Here is a 16,038-nt window from a genome sequence, read left to right on the forward strand (position 1 = left end):
TTAGGGAAGATGTTAGTTGACTATAACCAAAATATAAAAGAAATACTTATCGAAACACTTTATAAATACAAAAAATTGTAAATGCAACAATCAAATGGGTTTTAGAGGTTTTATTTTTTGTTAGGTGTGTGTGTGTGTGAGAGAGAGAGAGAGAGAGAGAGAGAGAGAGAGAGAGAGAGAGAGAGAGGGGGGGGGAATCCACATATAGATTTTGCCCCTGGCAGAATGGAAGAAAACCAATCAGAATTACAACAGGCTCACCTTTTAAACTTCAACGTTAATTTTTTTTAAGCAAAAAGATCCAAATTGCAAAAGATGCGTCATCTTCAGCTTTCTGCCATGATGGGCTGGTAACATCACAAAGGGGTAATAATTCATCTTTAATAAATGCTGGGTTCAAAACTCCACTGACAAAGAACCGCGCAGGTTGAAGAGTTGAGAGATATCTTCCAAGATGGATACTGCAACTTGGGTAGCTTCGAGGAGTACTCTGTAAATACAGTCCAATGACGGACAAATGAGAGATAAAACAGTAGACCTTAATTTCGTCTCTGACAAACATTATATTGTAATGATGAAAGTCAATTGATTCACAGAGCACAACAGCGTTCGATAATATAATAATTCGCCCAACATAAGGGAATTGGTGTTTGCAAATGATAATTACATTTTGCCCACATTTGGGCATTAAAACGTCTCAAAAAGACAAAGTAATATCAAAGCTTTGAGCCTCGAGTGACGTCCATTCCAGCCTGCGTCTTCTTGAAATTGGATGATTTGAAAATATAATTCTGGCACTAAGAATATCCTCGCAAGTTTGTAATAACATGCAATCTGATTGTTTCAAACAAAATCGTGGGCGGACAAACCGTCCAATAAGGAGCCTGCTTATTTCTCCAGAATTTCTTACACTGTATGTGTGAGTGAAAGTGAACGCGTGCAAAACTCAATTTTTGTGTGTACACACAAAAATTGAGTCTTGCTAAAAAAGAAACTGAAAACTTTGACTCATAGGTAATTATTCGGTTGGTGCAAAAATAATTTTCTTTTTTACATATGTATATCGGATAAAAAAGAAGACATTATTTTTGCACCAAGTACAAGTATGAGTTCCCTGCCTAAACCTGGTGCATGCAGTTTCAGGTCCTATCGGACCCCAGTCCTTTGGGTAAGTTTTTAGCCTCTTAGCTAGTCGAATGAATAAGTTTTCACCTCCCTGGTAATAGAAATCCTCCAAGATGCCCACTCCCTATTTTTATTTCTTTTCATCCCTTTTTCCCCATTGGAACTCATCTTAGAGGGACTCTACCCATTCTCCAATCACCCTCTTTTTCCTTTCACACCAACTCCCACTTAGAGATTGATCTGTTTGTTTTCGGCAAACAGGAAAACAGTGGGCGGTCTATTATATAGAAAGGGTTGGGAGGGCCTTACTAACAATTTTTTTTTGTTGTTGTTTATTTCCCTCTTGCCATGCTGTGTTGTGCATGGATGTGTAAGAATAAAACTGGAACACGTGTGTTTGGTTGGTAAGAAGGGAACTGAATAATGGCGCCCCGCTTTATTGATTAATTGCTATGCGCATGCGCGAGTGCATACAAAAGTTAGATTATGAAACTGGAACGAAAGAGTCTATATAAAAGTTACTGAAACAAAAGAGCAGCGCTATCATTACACCTCTCCCTCGCCAATGAAATGAAATCTGTCTATATATTTATGATTAGATAATTATTTTTTCAAATGGGCGTTTAACTTAAGTAGGACATCCCTTGGAGTGAATGCGGTATTGTGGTGACTGATATTCCTTGTTAAAAGTAGGATAAACAATTTTAAGTATTTGTAACCAAGGATGACCAACGACACCCATCATTCTTGCACTTACCTTATGCATCTTCCTCCCATACTGAATGCATACATCGTAGATACTTTTCTATATTTTCTTTACTTTTAATTGCCACCATAAGTGCCAATCTGAATAAGCACCAAAATTTCTGTCATGTAGTGAAAGTTATTTGTTATATATTTGGTTATCCATGCCTGCAAGTTTTTTTTTAATAATTCAAAAATAAATAAAAGCAGAAAAATAAAATAAATTCAAAAATAAACAATTAACAAAAATAAAGTAAATAAAAGAAACTGTGACAACGGTCATAGAAACAAGGTAGTGTGTGCGTTTTATAAAAAGTCAACGATACTCGAACTCGAAACACGACCGATAGGAAACAAGAAGGTGACATATGCAAATTAAGTCACAGCTGAATTTGAGCATTAAAAAAAACAGTTTTATTTCATTTTTGAGACCTTTTTTTTTGGTTGTTGTTGACTCTGAATTATTTCAACATACAGTGACGTTATGTGTTGCGCGAGCCCTTTCTAGTCTCACACAAAAACACACATTCACATTTCAAGCTATATTACTTGTCGCATACATACGCACACACATCCACACACGTACATATATTCACGTTCGCGTACATACACTCACATTCACGTATATGTACACACGCTAACATACACACATGTACTCACACGTATGCACACAGATGGACGACGTCACTTCCTTTCAATGGAAATCCACACATGCGCAAAAAGACCAGTGGAAACACCTATAAAGCAACAAGCGGCTTCTTCCTTTTTTTGGACCAGCTTTCGACTGCGTGTACCTCACACCATGTACTACTATGTGGGACAAAAAGACCAAGAGACAGTACGTCCACTCTTTCTCTCTCTATCTCGTCAGCATCAGACAAAGCCAAACTCTTTGTCAAGAACTTTGCAGCTAATTCTACCCTTTGCGACCAAGACCGCCAACCCCCAATATTTCCTCCTGTATCAGAAAACACGCTATGTGATATACGTATATCTGTACGTGATGTTGCGAAGCTAATCAAAAACCTTGATTCGAGTAAAGCAACTGGCCCTGACGGTATTCCAATTATAGTACTCAAAAAACTTCAACCTGAACTAGCGCCCATACTTACAAAACTGTTTAAACGTTGTCTTAAGGAGAATAGTTTCCCATCTCCCTGGAAAATCTCATCAGTATGCCCTGTATTTAAGAATTCAGGTGATCGCTCATCCCCCTCTCAGTACAGGCCAATAAGTCTCCTGTGCGTCATGAGTAAGTTGCTAGAATCTGTGTTAAATACAGAAGTAATCAACCATCTCAACAAAAATAACCTTCTTAGTGACACTCAATATGGTTTCCGTTCTGCTAGATCTACAGCAGATGTCCTTACAGTTATATCGCATAGGATTAGCAAATCTCTCGACGGTGGCAATCTTTCTAGGGCAATTGCTCTTGACATATCTAAAGCCTTTGATAGGGTATGGCATAAAGGTTTACTTCATAAGATCGCTAGCTATGGTATAGCTGGAAAAGTCTTCTCAATTATTAAATCATTTCTTTCTGATAGGTTCATAAGAGTAGTAGTTGAGGGGCAAAAATCAGAAGCTCACAGTATTAATGCCGGTGTCCCTCAGGGATCCATCCTGGGCCCAACTCTTTTCCTGATCTACATTAATGATCTTCCAAATCATATCCTTACATCATTTGTAGACATTTATGCTGACGACACTACCATTTATGGTAGCACATCTAAGACAGTAAACGACAAAGTTCTCTCCAATTCTCTCTCCTCTGATCTTGAGCACGTAGTACAATGGGGAAAGGAGTGGCTGGTTACTTTTAATGCATCTAAAACCAAGCTTCTCTCTTTACATCATCAACATTCTAATCCACATTTGTCATCAATTGAAATGAATGGCTCTCGTCTTCAGGAGGCCTCAAATTTTGACAAGCTTCTGGGCTTGACCATTACTCCTGATCTTAAATGGAACACGTATATCAAATCTGTTGCCAAGACCACTGGAAAAATGGTGGGATCTTTCTATCGATCCGGTAGATATCTCACTGCTGATGCTATTCTCTATCTATATAAGAGCCAGGTACGTCCAAGGATGGAATACTGTTGCCACATCTGAGCAGGAGCTGCTAGAAAGGACTTGTCCTGCCTTGATAGAGTTCAAAATAGACTTCGTAGCCTCGTAGGAGATGTCCTTTTCTCCTCCTTGCAACCTCTATCTCACAGAAGAGATGTTGCGAGTTTGTCTCTGATGTATCGTTATTTTCATGGAAAGTGTTCAACTGAGCTTCAATCTATGGTCCCCCTCGCCAAACTTTCACAAGAAACACTCGTCTAGCTGTAAACACTATCAATAATTTCCCCCACTCTTTATCTGTGCCTAAACCTAAACGTAGATTCCATGAACAAAGCTTCTTTCTTAGAACTGCACGCCTGTGGAATTGTCTTCCGTTTTCCTGCTTTCCGGCTGACTACAATATGGTTGTGTTCAAGTCTAAAGTAAATAATTTCTTGATGAGCCGTTCCATATAAGTTATCAAATTTACCAAATTTTCATTACAAATGATTACTATATTGACCAATTTCTACTGTACACTCTTTAACCCTTATCCTTGAGTGGCCTCTGGGCCTTGATAATGCGGTGATGCCTATGTAAAAAAAAAAAAAAAAATCTACTACTGGTCCCTGAGAACACCTTCGCGTATCTGACTGCTAACTGACATCAACCCTCTATCCTTTTCTTTGTCTACACGATGGACTATCATCCCATTTTCCACTACATCACTCACTTCTTTTCCCATGCGCGAACAAATGATAGTGACATGAGCGTGAGATGAAAACACATTTCCTTTTTCCTTCTATAATACCAATCCCACAACAAACGATGGTTACACCCGCGTGGACATGAACACATGTTATATCTAAAACATTCATTTTTTCAACAGTAAATAAACGACGTTTATCTTATCCATTAATTGAGTTTTTGTTTCCTTCAATTCCATTCGTTTCATTATTTTCTTGTGGTGAGTTAGGGTATTACTATATCCTGGTCCGCAACATGAAATGGTGACCCCGTTATTTAAAAATTAAATGGATGAATTTGAACGAAGCACTCATACACACACAGACTCTCTCTCTACAACAATAAACTCTCCCTCCCACCAGCTAACAACGAGAGACGCACGGCAAACTATAGACTCTTTTTCACCAGTTAACAGCGAGAGACGCACGCCAATCTAAACACGTGTGGTACCCTTTTATTTCATTTGTTTCTTCACGAAACAAATTCCTGTTCGTTTAATTCAATTTAACATGTAGTTTGTCTTTTTCTCAATTCAATTCATTATTCCTAATTTGTACCACCTCAACAAAATGGTGACAACCGAACGCTACCTTTTTGAAATTAATTGTTTTGAGCGAGGCGCGCGTTTTATTTGATAAAGAAAAAAACGAACTTTTCAACAAAGAAAAATAAGTGAACTACTTCCAACAGAAATAACAACTATGAACTACAATAACGAAATGCCTCGTCAGACTTTTTTTGTTGTTGTTGTTGACTCTGAATTATTTCAACGTACAGTGATGTTATTTGTCGGTGGAAAGAAAGAAAGAAAGACAGATTTTGTACACACATCAAAACAGGAAAAAGGAAAAGTATTGTCGTGTTTGTGTGTGCTGATAACGTTGCAAGCTGAAAAAGAAAAACTTTTTTGGGGCACAGACATTTTAATGGTATTTGGCAGTTCAAAGACAAACATTAATTTCAACTCTAGAAGCTATTTTGGCATCTATATATATATAAAAGGCAAAATGTGAATAATATTAACTATCTGTACAAGAAATGCAGAAACAGATCCCAAAATTAAAAGAATGTCTAAGGAAATCCAACAAAGGATTCGATATAAAAAAATGCGTCTTTGTCTATATATATATAAAAGGCAAAATGTGTGACCATTTCGTGTATGTCTTCAAAAGGCTTTTCTCGCACATGCTCCCGGGGGGGGGGGGGGGTAACGATCGCGTAGAAGTGTTTATATAGGCCATAGATAATAATATCTAGGATTTGAGAATGCATGTAGCGTATAGATTTATTTGTTATATATATATTTTTTGACAACTTTTTCGAATCTATGTGTACGGTAATACAAACCCAAAATGTAATTTAACTTGAAAATAATATTTAAAATACATGTGCATACACTGCACAAGTACCCTTATTATTATCATGACATCAACTGGCGCCACACCAACTAGTTGTCAAGGGTCAGGAAGGATGGAAAGACCGAGGTGGGAGAATACTAACCAAATCTTCACTGAAAGTGTGCAGTTCAAATCTTGTACCTTGGAGAGACATTTTGTCACCCAAACCCCAGGAAACACCAATGGCCGATGCCAATGAGAAATCAGTGACAACAGCTGTTGCGATAACATGCAGTCATCTACACAAGTGGTCAAGAGGTGGAGAACACTGGAAATCTGGGGAGACTTGTTGTCACTTGGTCTCAAGGAAACACCACATGTTACTGCCAGTGAGCGATCACTGATGATGGCCTGTGAGACAACTAATATGCTACACATTTGGATGAAAAACATGGAAAAAATATGGACATAGAAGAATAGAAAACCAAAATTTTAAATATAATTTCTGTATTTAAAGTAATAGTTATTTAAATATTTCAACATAATCTTGTGGGCAAAATCCAGCTTCCCCAACAAGAGGCACTCTGAATAGGAACAAAAATAATCTCAGTCATGAAAGATTTCTTCTCCACCAGCCGAGAACAAAAAAGGTAAAGTATAGCACCAAAACAGATACTGTACCGTGATCTTGTTCCGAAGGCCAAAAATTATTTGTGTTTAATGTTTCTTTAATTGTTTGTTCCTTAAATTCATAATTCAGTTTTATCAATATTAAATGGTATATTGCTTTAAAATTACTTAATTTTACATAGATAATATTTATATTTTATATTGAATAAAGTTCAGTTTCAGTATTAATCGAACTGTGTTCCTTTTTATTTTTAAAAATGTTTTATTGCTCTTTTTCAAATGGCTCTCATACGAGGGGCGTGCAATAAGTAATGCCCCTGACCCACTTCCCATAGCGGTAGAGCAATGAAACTTGGCACAGTTATTATCCTTTCTCTACATAGGAACCACCCAGAGTTATGCATTTCTACCATCGTTTCATGCAGCTCTGGAGACCGTTTTTGTAGAACACCCCAGGTTGGTCCTCCAACCATGACGTAACTTCAGAAATCAAGGCTGCATCATCTGGGAAAACACTTTCCTTTCAAAAACAACTTCATGGCTGGGAAGAGGTGAAAGTCAGAGGGTGCAAGTTCAGGAGAGTAGGGAGGATGGGGAAGGATTTCATAACCACACGCCCATGCTTCTGATCTGGCAACATGTGAGTTGTGGACCGGAGCGTTGTCCTGCAGGAGAAGGGTACCTTTGCTGATCTTGCCCCGCCTCTTGATTTTGATAGCTTCCCTTAATTTCCTCAAAAGTGAAGCATAATAGACTCCTGTAATTGTGGTACCCTTTGCCAGGAAATCTGTCATCACTACTCTGTCCTGGTCCCAGAAGACAATGAGGATGACCTTGCCAGTGGAGGGCTGCACCCTTGCCTTCTTTGGAGGTTGTGAGTCCAAGTGATTCCACTGCATTGACTGGGCTTTGGACCCAGGTTTCATCCTGTGTAATCAGTCTTTTGAACAACTTTGACTCATCTTCTTGGCACATCTCCAAATTCATCCTCGAGCACTCGACGTGTTCTCGCTTCTGGAATGGTGTGAGCAACCTGGGAATCCATCTGGCAGACACCTTATGCATATGCAAATGGTCATGAATGATAGTTTCCACAGACCCTGTACTAATTTTGACATCTTGGGCTATTTGGCGAATAGTAATGCGCCGATCTTCCAAAATGGCAGCCTCAACTTGATAGACAGATGCCTCATCAATGGCAGAAGGGGGCGACCAGGTCTGGGAGCTGTTTCCACAGACTTCTGGCCATGTTTGAATTCACGATGCCAGTATTTTACAAGGTCATATGATGAGGCATTATCACCATAAGTTTCTTTCATTTCATCAAAAGTCTCCTGTGGTGTGCGTCCTTTCAAATACAAAAACTGGATCACTGCTCGACATTCAACAGGCTCCATTTCACACCTGACTCAGTTCAAACACCTGTAAAACAGATATCACAATTAGTTCAGAGCTGTAATTTGCCACATAACCCGTAGATATATAAATCATTGCACATGCAAAATTTATGCTAGATAAGACAAATGGAAGTGAGTCAGGGGCATTACTTATTGCACGCCCCTCGTATAGTATTGACAGTCTGACAAATCTACCTACATTGGCTATAGACATTTTTCAGTTAACAGGCCTTTTTCTTACTCTCGGTGGCCGTGGTATAGTACAAAATCGTCAGCTTTATGTTAAATAATATCAATACAAAAATAGATGGTCTATGGTTACAATCAGGGTTCGGTTCTGAGGTTCGGGAAGGAGTGAGTTACTTGCTCGACAACAGCACGTTTCTGCCCTCTTCTTTTCCAATCGACCACACCTGGCCTCTCGCCACCAATGTCACACCATACAATTTGAACATCAGCAACACGAAATACTTTTCAAGAGAAGATGTTCACGACTCTTTTCTTTCTGCCACCTCCAGGGAATTTTTCCCAGCTTTTATATCCTTTTATCTGGAACAAAAACAAAAAAAAGGTTAGTTGGTTGGTTGTTTTTGTTTTACGGCATATCAACCCTTTTCGGGTTATTTAATGCCGAATCCAAAGATTTTGAAGAAAAATCTTTTTAATAGAATATATTTGTTGTTTTCAAGTCTGTTTCTATTTAACCCATAGTTGGGACCCTAACAGGTACTATCACTCCGGGTCAAAGTGGACCTGGGAGCAATGGTAATTAAAGGGTGGCTCCACACTCCCCAAAGCCCACAAGCTGGGGCCTCACCACTGGATATAGTTTAAGGACATATCCAGGACCCCCATTGAGGGACTTTTACCCTCTGCAGGGGGGCAGTCTGCGTATTCTAATGCCCCACCGACAGGGGGGAGGAAGGAAGAGACAGGGGGGGGGAAGGGTTCTCCCATCATGCCCTGCCTTCCAAAGATGCCCTTCGTGTATATAAATCAGCTAGCCATCCTTTCCGTCTTCTTTCCCAAAGAGCGAGATATACGCTCGGCTCGGTACGGTTTTTTTTTTAAACCATTACCCCACAGATAGCGTCTTTCATTTCTTTTCTAAATAACAAAAAAAAAAAAAAATATTGACAAAAAAAATCTCTGATTCCCCCCTCCCACTCAATTTTAATTTACTGCGGGCCTTCTTTTCCGGTCGCCATTACCTTGTGAATTCATTTTAATAGACACATACTACCACCGTCTGTTTTTTTTTAAGCAAACACATCATGCGAAAGCAATTTATAAAACGTAAGTATTATTTGCATTTATTTGGCTAACTAATAATGTATTCGATTTAATCGCTCTTGTTTTATATAAAATCATTACAGACTAAAACTTACGTTTGACGGTCCTTGAAGTTCTTGGTCCAAAAGGGGGGGGGCATGGTTTTTAATGCCGACTAACCGTAATAATTTTTTAAGATTATAGGTCAAAGTTTATTTATCCAAGAAAAAAAGTGTGTGAAATAAAAAAAATACATGGAATTATCTCAATTCTGAAAAACCCTACATTTCACGTAAAAATTCATTATGACAAAAATCGTGTTTACATTTTTCTGGCAAGAAAAAATTAAGTTTTCTGGAATTATTTCCGAGTTAAGTATTAAGTTAAATTCTTAAGATAATGAATTAATACTTTTGCTAAAAAAAAAAAAAAAGTAATAATTATCCAAAAATGTGACATTGGTAGGAACAAGTCTTGTTCAACAAGAGTTGTTTATCGTATCAAAAAATCTCTGGCGGCAAAATTCAAATATGAATGGAAGGACAAATTATACATAATTTATTTCGGTACTCATGCAGAGAGTGATCCGTGCTGATATAATAACGTTATTTAAAAAGCTATTCTTAACATGGGAGGGGAAGGTGTTTTTGTAACTGTTCTATACTTTAACCTTACAATTGAATAAAAAAATATATATAATAAAACTTTAATTAAACGTGGAAATACGATTTTAAAAAAGTAGCGCGGATCACTCTCTGCATCAGCACCTTTATTTCTTTATCTAACATTATTCCGGCGTACTGAGCGACTTTTTTCTTTTTTTTTTTTTTTTTTTTTTTTGAGTTGCAGATGCCTTCCCTTCATTTAAAAATGCATTAAAGTTGATTCAATTCATTAATTATACTACTGACAATTCATTGAAAAAAAAAAGTTAGCACCATTATTTATTCATATTAATACAGAATTACAATTGGTTAAGAAAACAATTTATAATGATAGAAAAAAATTACAGGCTGAAAAAAAAATACAAACTTCTGTTAAGATTTATCAGAATGTCTACGTGAAATTTAAAGTTGATGAACACAAACAGGCGGATAGTTGAAGAGAAGAGGAGGAGGGTGGGCAAAACAGACTTTTTATTTTCGTTTCAGGTCTGTGCATCCATACTTACCGACATGGAACGTTCGTATAATTTTTACCATTTTTCAATTAAATTATTTTTACTATTTTTCAATTTAATTTTTTTTTTTTCCAAGATTACATGAACATTATCTTACATTGATAATTATACGTTCGTGCGTGCAATGGAAATATTTGAATCTTACATGTAAAAATTACGTTATAAATGTAACCTTGAAAAAAAAGTAGAAATGATTTTTTTCAATTATAATTTTTTTGTGTGAAAATATTAAATAAACAATGCTTAATTCAATGATAATATTGGTAGTTCGAGAAATTCATTTTTCTTTTTAGTTCTATCAATTTTGTTAATACGGACTTTAGGGTCTTTTTTCGTAATGTTCCTGTAAAAATTATTTTATTTTTTATTGTTACAAATTACGATGCTTTATTTACATGAAAAAAGCAAAAATAAATCCATGAGTTTTTATTCACTACTGAAAACCATAACTTTAGTAAAGATATTTTTTGTTTAAACAAAATAATACATTTCCACTAAGATTTAAATAAAAATAATTAGTTCATTATATTCCGCGATCATTACTTGATGAATACTGAAAATTAAAATTTGTTAATTTCCTGATATTTGTCAATTTTTAAGTATTTTTGAGCATTGGCATTCATTTTGCACATACCTAAAATTAAAGTAATGTCATTAAATATTATGTACGTGCAAAATAAATGCTGATGCTCAAAATGTATATTTTGACCCTTCCCTTTACTTAAAAATTTGGGTATTTAGCAGAGAAACCAATACGCGACTCTACGGATATATATATATATATATATATATATATATATATATATATATATATATATATTGTGGTGAATAATACATAGCTTACCTGAGTGTAGCTGCCGGAGGTGATGATGGTCTTCCAACAATCAAGAAGAACAATAGCCTTGTGGTTATTTATACCAATAGAGTAAGGTAATTGTTATAAAAACCTTCCTCCTTTGTGAAGAGTCACTTATGCCTTTTTTTTATGTTACTGTGGTTACAAGACCTGAGAAGAAGGTCGCGAAGAAGATTGTATTTTTTTCACAACCTCACTTCAGGTTAGCTACTCTTAGTTATATGACTTTTTTTTTCCAACAATATATATATATATATATATATATATATATATATATATATATCCGTAGAGTCGCGTATTGGTTCCGTAGAGTCAACGTTCAGCTTTATATTATATATATATATATATATATAATATAAAGCTGAACGTCTGGTCACGAATAGGCTCCTATACGGTTGACCATTATAGAAAACTGATCACATATAATGATAGAAGACGTATCGAGACACAAGAATGCGTATGTTTGATCTGGCATAATGATGATTCATTAAAATTGTGGGGTCTGCATACGCGCCTGGACCACAAAGTATGGAAATAAAAAATTTAAAAATGAAAAAAAAATGTTTAGAAGTGTTTTTGATATAGATGTACATAATAATACGTTGATAAGTATGTTTTAACTTAAATAGGGATGGTATAATAAAATTGTGGGGTCTGCGTTCACGCCTGGCCTCCATAAAATGGAAATAGGCACAAACTTTAATAAAGACTTTTCATATCTATCTGCGTAAGTATACTTTGATAGTTATGTTTCAGTTTGAAGAAATATGGTATAATAAAATTATAGGGTGTTCGTTCGTGTATGACCTCCATAGAATGGAAATATGTCACAAATTTTAACAAGGATTTTTAATATAGATCCACAAAATATTGTGATAAGTGTGTCAGTGTGAACATGTATGGTATAATAAATTATGGGGTGTATCTATTTTATTTTTACTTTCATCATATTTTGCTTTGGTTTTGATACACCCAAATTCGAAGCTAGCTCTTTACAACCCTTGCTTTTCATAACCTATCATACTTTCATAAATCAGAGTCCATTTTCTGTAGGCTGCTTTTGAACCCAGTCAACGACGGGTACTTTTGCTAGTATATATATATATATATATATATATATATATAAGAAATGAATATTACCATAGTCAATAAAAGTTTTATACCTACCTGGCTCATTTGCGTAGGTTTTCAAGTAGTTTTTATTATTTATTTAATCTCAAATTCAGTTTTTTTCAAGCGGATTTGAAAAAAAAAAATGGCGGCATCTTCTTCTTTGGAAGATGCAAGTCTCGTTTTAACTTTACAGGTGCTTTGAATTCTTTTGTTTTTGGTTTTTTACGACAGTATCCAGCATAGTGTAAACACCCTCAACCGCCTCATGTTAACATTGGCTTTAGAAATAAACACTCCCAATCTCCCCATGTTAAGAACAGCTTTAGGAATAAACACCCTCAACCTTAAAAGCCGTTCTTAATATAGGGAGGTTGGGGTGTTTTTAGTATGCTGGGTACTCTCGTAAAAAAACAATATTAGCATTGAATTAAAGATTGTTTATTGTGATAATTAAATTGATTGACTTACCGAGGGTGGCTCGGTGGGAAGGGAAAGACACTCATGGCTGTGAACGGGCCGGCCTGGTGTTTGTTAATGAAGAAAATAGGATGTCTATTCCTTATAGCTTAAATAGACATTCCAGTCTCGTTTCAATCTCGCTGAACAAGAGATTGAGACTATAAAAAGAGTCACCTTTGTAGGCTTGTTGTAGTTTTGTTCTTGTCGTTGTTAGAGATCTATCAGACCGGTACGACAACTGTTAACAGCGCGTTATATTTACAAGAATACGTTTGCTTGTAAGCAACGAGGTAATTTTTTGTTGCAAGCTAAACGTCTTTTCTCCCCCCCCCCCCAACTCGTCGGTAGGAAATATCGACATTATTTAATATTTTCATACAAAAATTATAATTGTAAAAATATTTCTACTTTTGTGCTTGAATTACAGGGTTTGCATAATCTTTATATGTAAGATTTTAATGTAAGATTTTAATGTTTTCCTTGCTTGAATACATGTAAAATTTTCGGTGTAACATAATTTTTATATAATCTTGTAAAAAAATTTTTTTTAACTTTAAGCAAAAACAGAAAAATAATTAAATTAAATTTGTTAAAAATGGTACAAACGTTCACAATAAGAATGTACGAAAACACAGCTGGGAGAAAAAAAAAGAAAAGCAAATTAGCACCCCCTACCTCCATTTAACTACCTGAGGTCAAAGATTTTGGGCTTCCGTATAATTCATGTGACAAGGAATTTGTTTCATTTCGGTTGAACCAAGCAATAATCACTTGCTTTTTTGGAAGCTAATTAAGCTATTTTTTTGTACAAACAAGGTATTTTTTTTAATTATATCTTAGGACTTTACTCATTATTTTTTAAATAGACCCAGAAAACGAATATTTATCTTTCAAATAATTTTTACAATGAATTTATTTAACTGCAAAATTTAACTGAATTAGTTTGCTTGATGTAAAAAACATAACTTTTTTCATGTGTACAAATATTTTTTTTTCATGTGTACAAATATTTTTTTTTCATGTGTACAAATATTTTTTTTTCATGTGTACAAATATTTTTTTAATGTGTACAAATATTTTTTTTCATGTGTTCAAATATTTTTTTTTCATGCGTTCAAATATTTTTTTTTCATGTGTACAAATATTTTTTTTTCATGTGTACAAATATATTTTTTCATGTGTACAAATATATTTTTTCATGTGTACAAATATTTTTTTTTTCATGTGTACAAATATTTTTTTTTTCATGTGTACAAATATTTTTTTTTTCATGTGTACAAATATTTTTTTTTTCATGTGTACAAATATTTTTTTTTCATGTGTACAAATATTTTTTTTAATGTGTACAAATATTTTTTCCTTTTTGAAAGTAACTTTAGACTTTAATCTTTCAAATACAATCAAAAAGTACAAACTACAAAAAAACTACAAAAATATATGATAAACCAACCTTCCAAACTACATCCCCCTATTTTTTCGACCAGTTTTGCCCATACCTACTAAATAGGATTTGTAGGTCATATGAGAAAATATGGCATCAAAAATGTTTCTTATCTTAAACATTATATGAGGAGTCATTTTGTGTAAAAAGTTAATGTATTTTACCCATATCAACTTAAGAAATGTACAATTTAAATGTGTAAACATTGAATGAAAAATATTAAAGATGGATGGCATCCGCATTTTCATAGCGCAAATAGCAGCCTTGACCTTTTGATCAAAAACCAAGATGAAGTGAAATAGAACAAACTGAGGCAAAACTGACAAGTCAGAAAATGACAATGAAACAATCGTTATTAATATTTCTATAAGTAAAAAGAAATTAAAAGAAAAATAATTTAAACAAATTTTATTTTGATTTATATAGAATATATGCATGAAAACAATAAAAAATAATTTAAACAACTTTTATTTTTACGTATCTATATATATAAAAGGCAAAATGTGTGTGATTATTTCGTGTATGACTCGCAAAGGCTTCTTTCGCATACACTCCTGGCGTCGCTACTATCGCTTAAAACTGTTTATATACCCCCTATATGATAATATCTAGGATTTGGGAACGCGAATCACCTCTAGATTTGTTTACGTCGACTTTCACAAAATTATTGCTATTTTGGCTTCTCACGTGTTGATTTTTCTTTTTTGTATAAAAAGCGAAACTAATTCAAAGCTAACAGTATGTTCTCGGCATCACGCCGGAACAACGTCCAGAAGCAATCAGCTTTGATCAATGTGAGGCTAAACTTCTTATATCTAACAATTGCTAATCCCCTTTCATTTGGGGAGTCGGTTCACCCCCTCCACCATCATCTTTGGGAAGCGAAAACTGCACCACATTGAAACAAAGTAAACAAACCCCAAAAAGCTGTCACGCATTAAATAAAATACTGCTACGTCATCTCATAACGCTCCCACAATGACCTCATTTAGCAGCTATCTGTCAATCAAACCTCTTTCACTCACTTTATAAACCTTATTTTAACACTATAATCAATTTCTCTTACTCCTGGCCTAGACGTTTAAGTGGTTGGAGTTTGTTTCACCCCGCCGTCAAGGCTCCCGGGTTCAATCCAGCCTCACGACCAAAACTATTTTTTTTTCTTTTACATCTTTAAACACCCGGGCAACGTTTTTTTTTCCTTCGCTTATTCTTTAGTTTACCTCCCCCCCCCATACACAGCGTTTTTTTCGCTGTTTTTTTTTGGGGGGGGAGGGTTCCGATTTTTTTAACATTGTTTCAGGGTTATTACTTACCTCCTTCCCACCTACAAACACCCGGGCAACGCCGGGTACCCCCGCTAGTCTATATATATAAAAGGCAAAATGTGTGTGACCATTTCGTGTATGTCTCGTAAAGGCTTTTTTTGCACACGGTCCCGGGGGCTAGCGATCACGTACAAGTGTTTATATAGGCCGCAGATAATAATATCTAGGATTTGGGAAAGTGCGTCGCGTCTAGATTTAAATTATTGCTATTTTGGCTTCTCGTGTGTTGATTCGGCTTTTTCGTATAAAAAGCAAAACTAATTCAAAGCTAAGGGAACATTCTTTGCATCGCGCCGGAAATGTCCAGAAGCAATCAGCTTTGATCAATGTGGGGACACCTCTCATATCAGACAATTG

The 16,038-nt window shown here is 35.3% G+C and overlaps 1 protein-coding gene across 1 annotated transcript in view; it reads left to right on the plus strand.

The window, feature by feature from the left end:
* The first annotated feature begins 9,192 nt into the window (after nt 1-9,192).
* The window catches only part of LOC145269199 (uncharacterized), a 52,528-nt gene continuing 45,682 nt past the window's right edge, over nt 9,193-16,038 (plus strand). The window contains exon 1 of the mRNA XM_080124818.1: nt 9,193-9,328. The gene's annotated coding sequence lies outside the window, so the exon portion shown is untranslated. The remainder of the gene's footprint in view (nt 9,329-16,038) is intronic.

Source organism: Euprymna scolopes, chromosome 45 (genome assembly GCF_053919585.1).
Source record: "Euprymna scolopes isolate OS-2025 chromosome 45, ASM5391958v1, whole genome shotgun sequence".
Lineage (NCBI taxonomy): Eukaryota > Metazoa > Mollusca > Cephalopoda > Sepiida > Sepiolidae > Euprymna > Euprymna scolopes.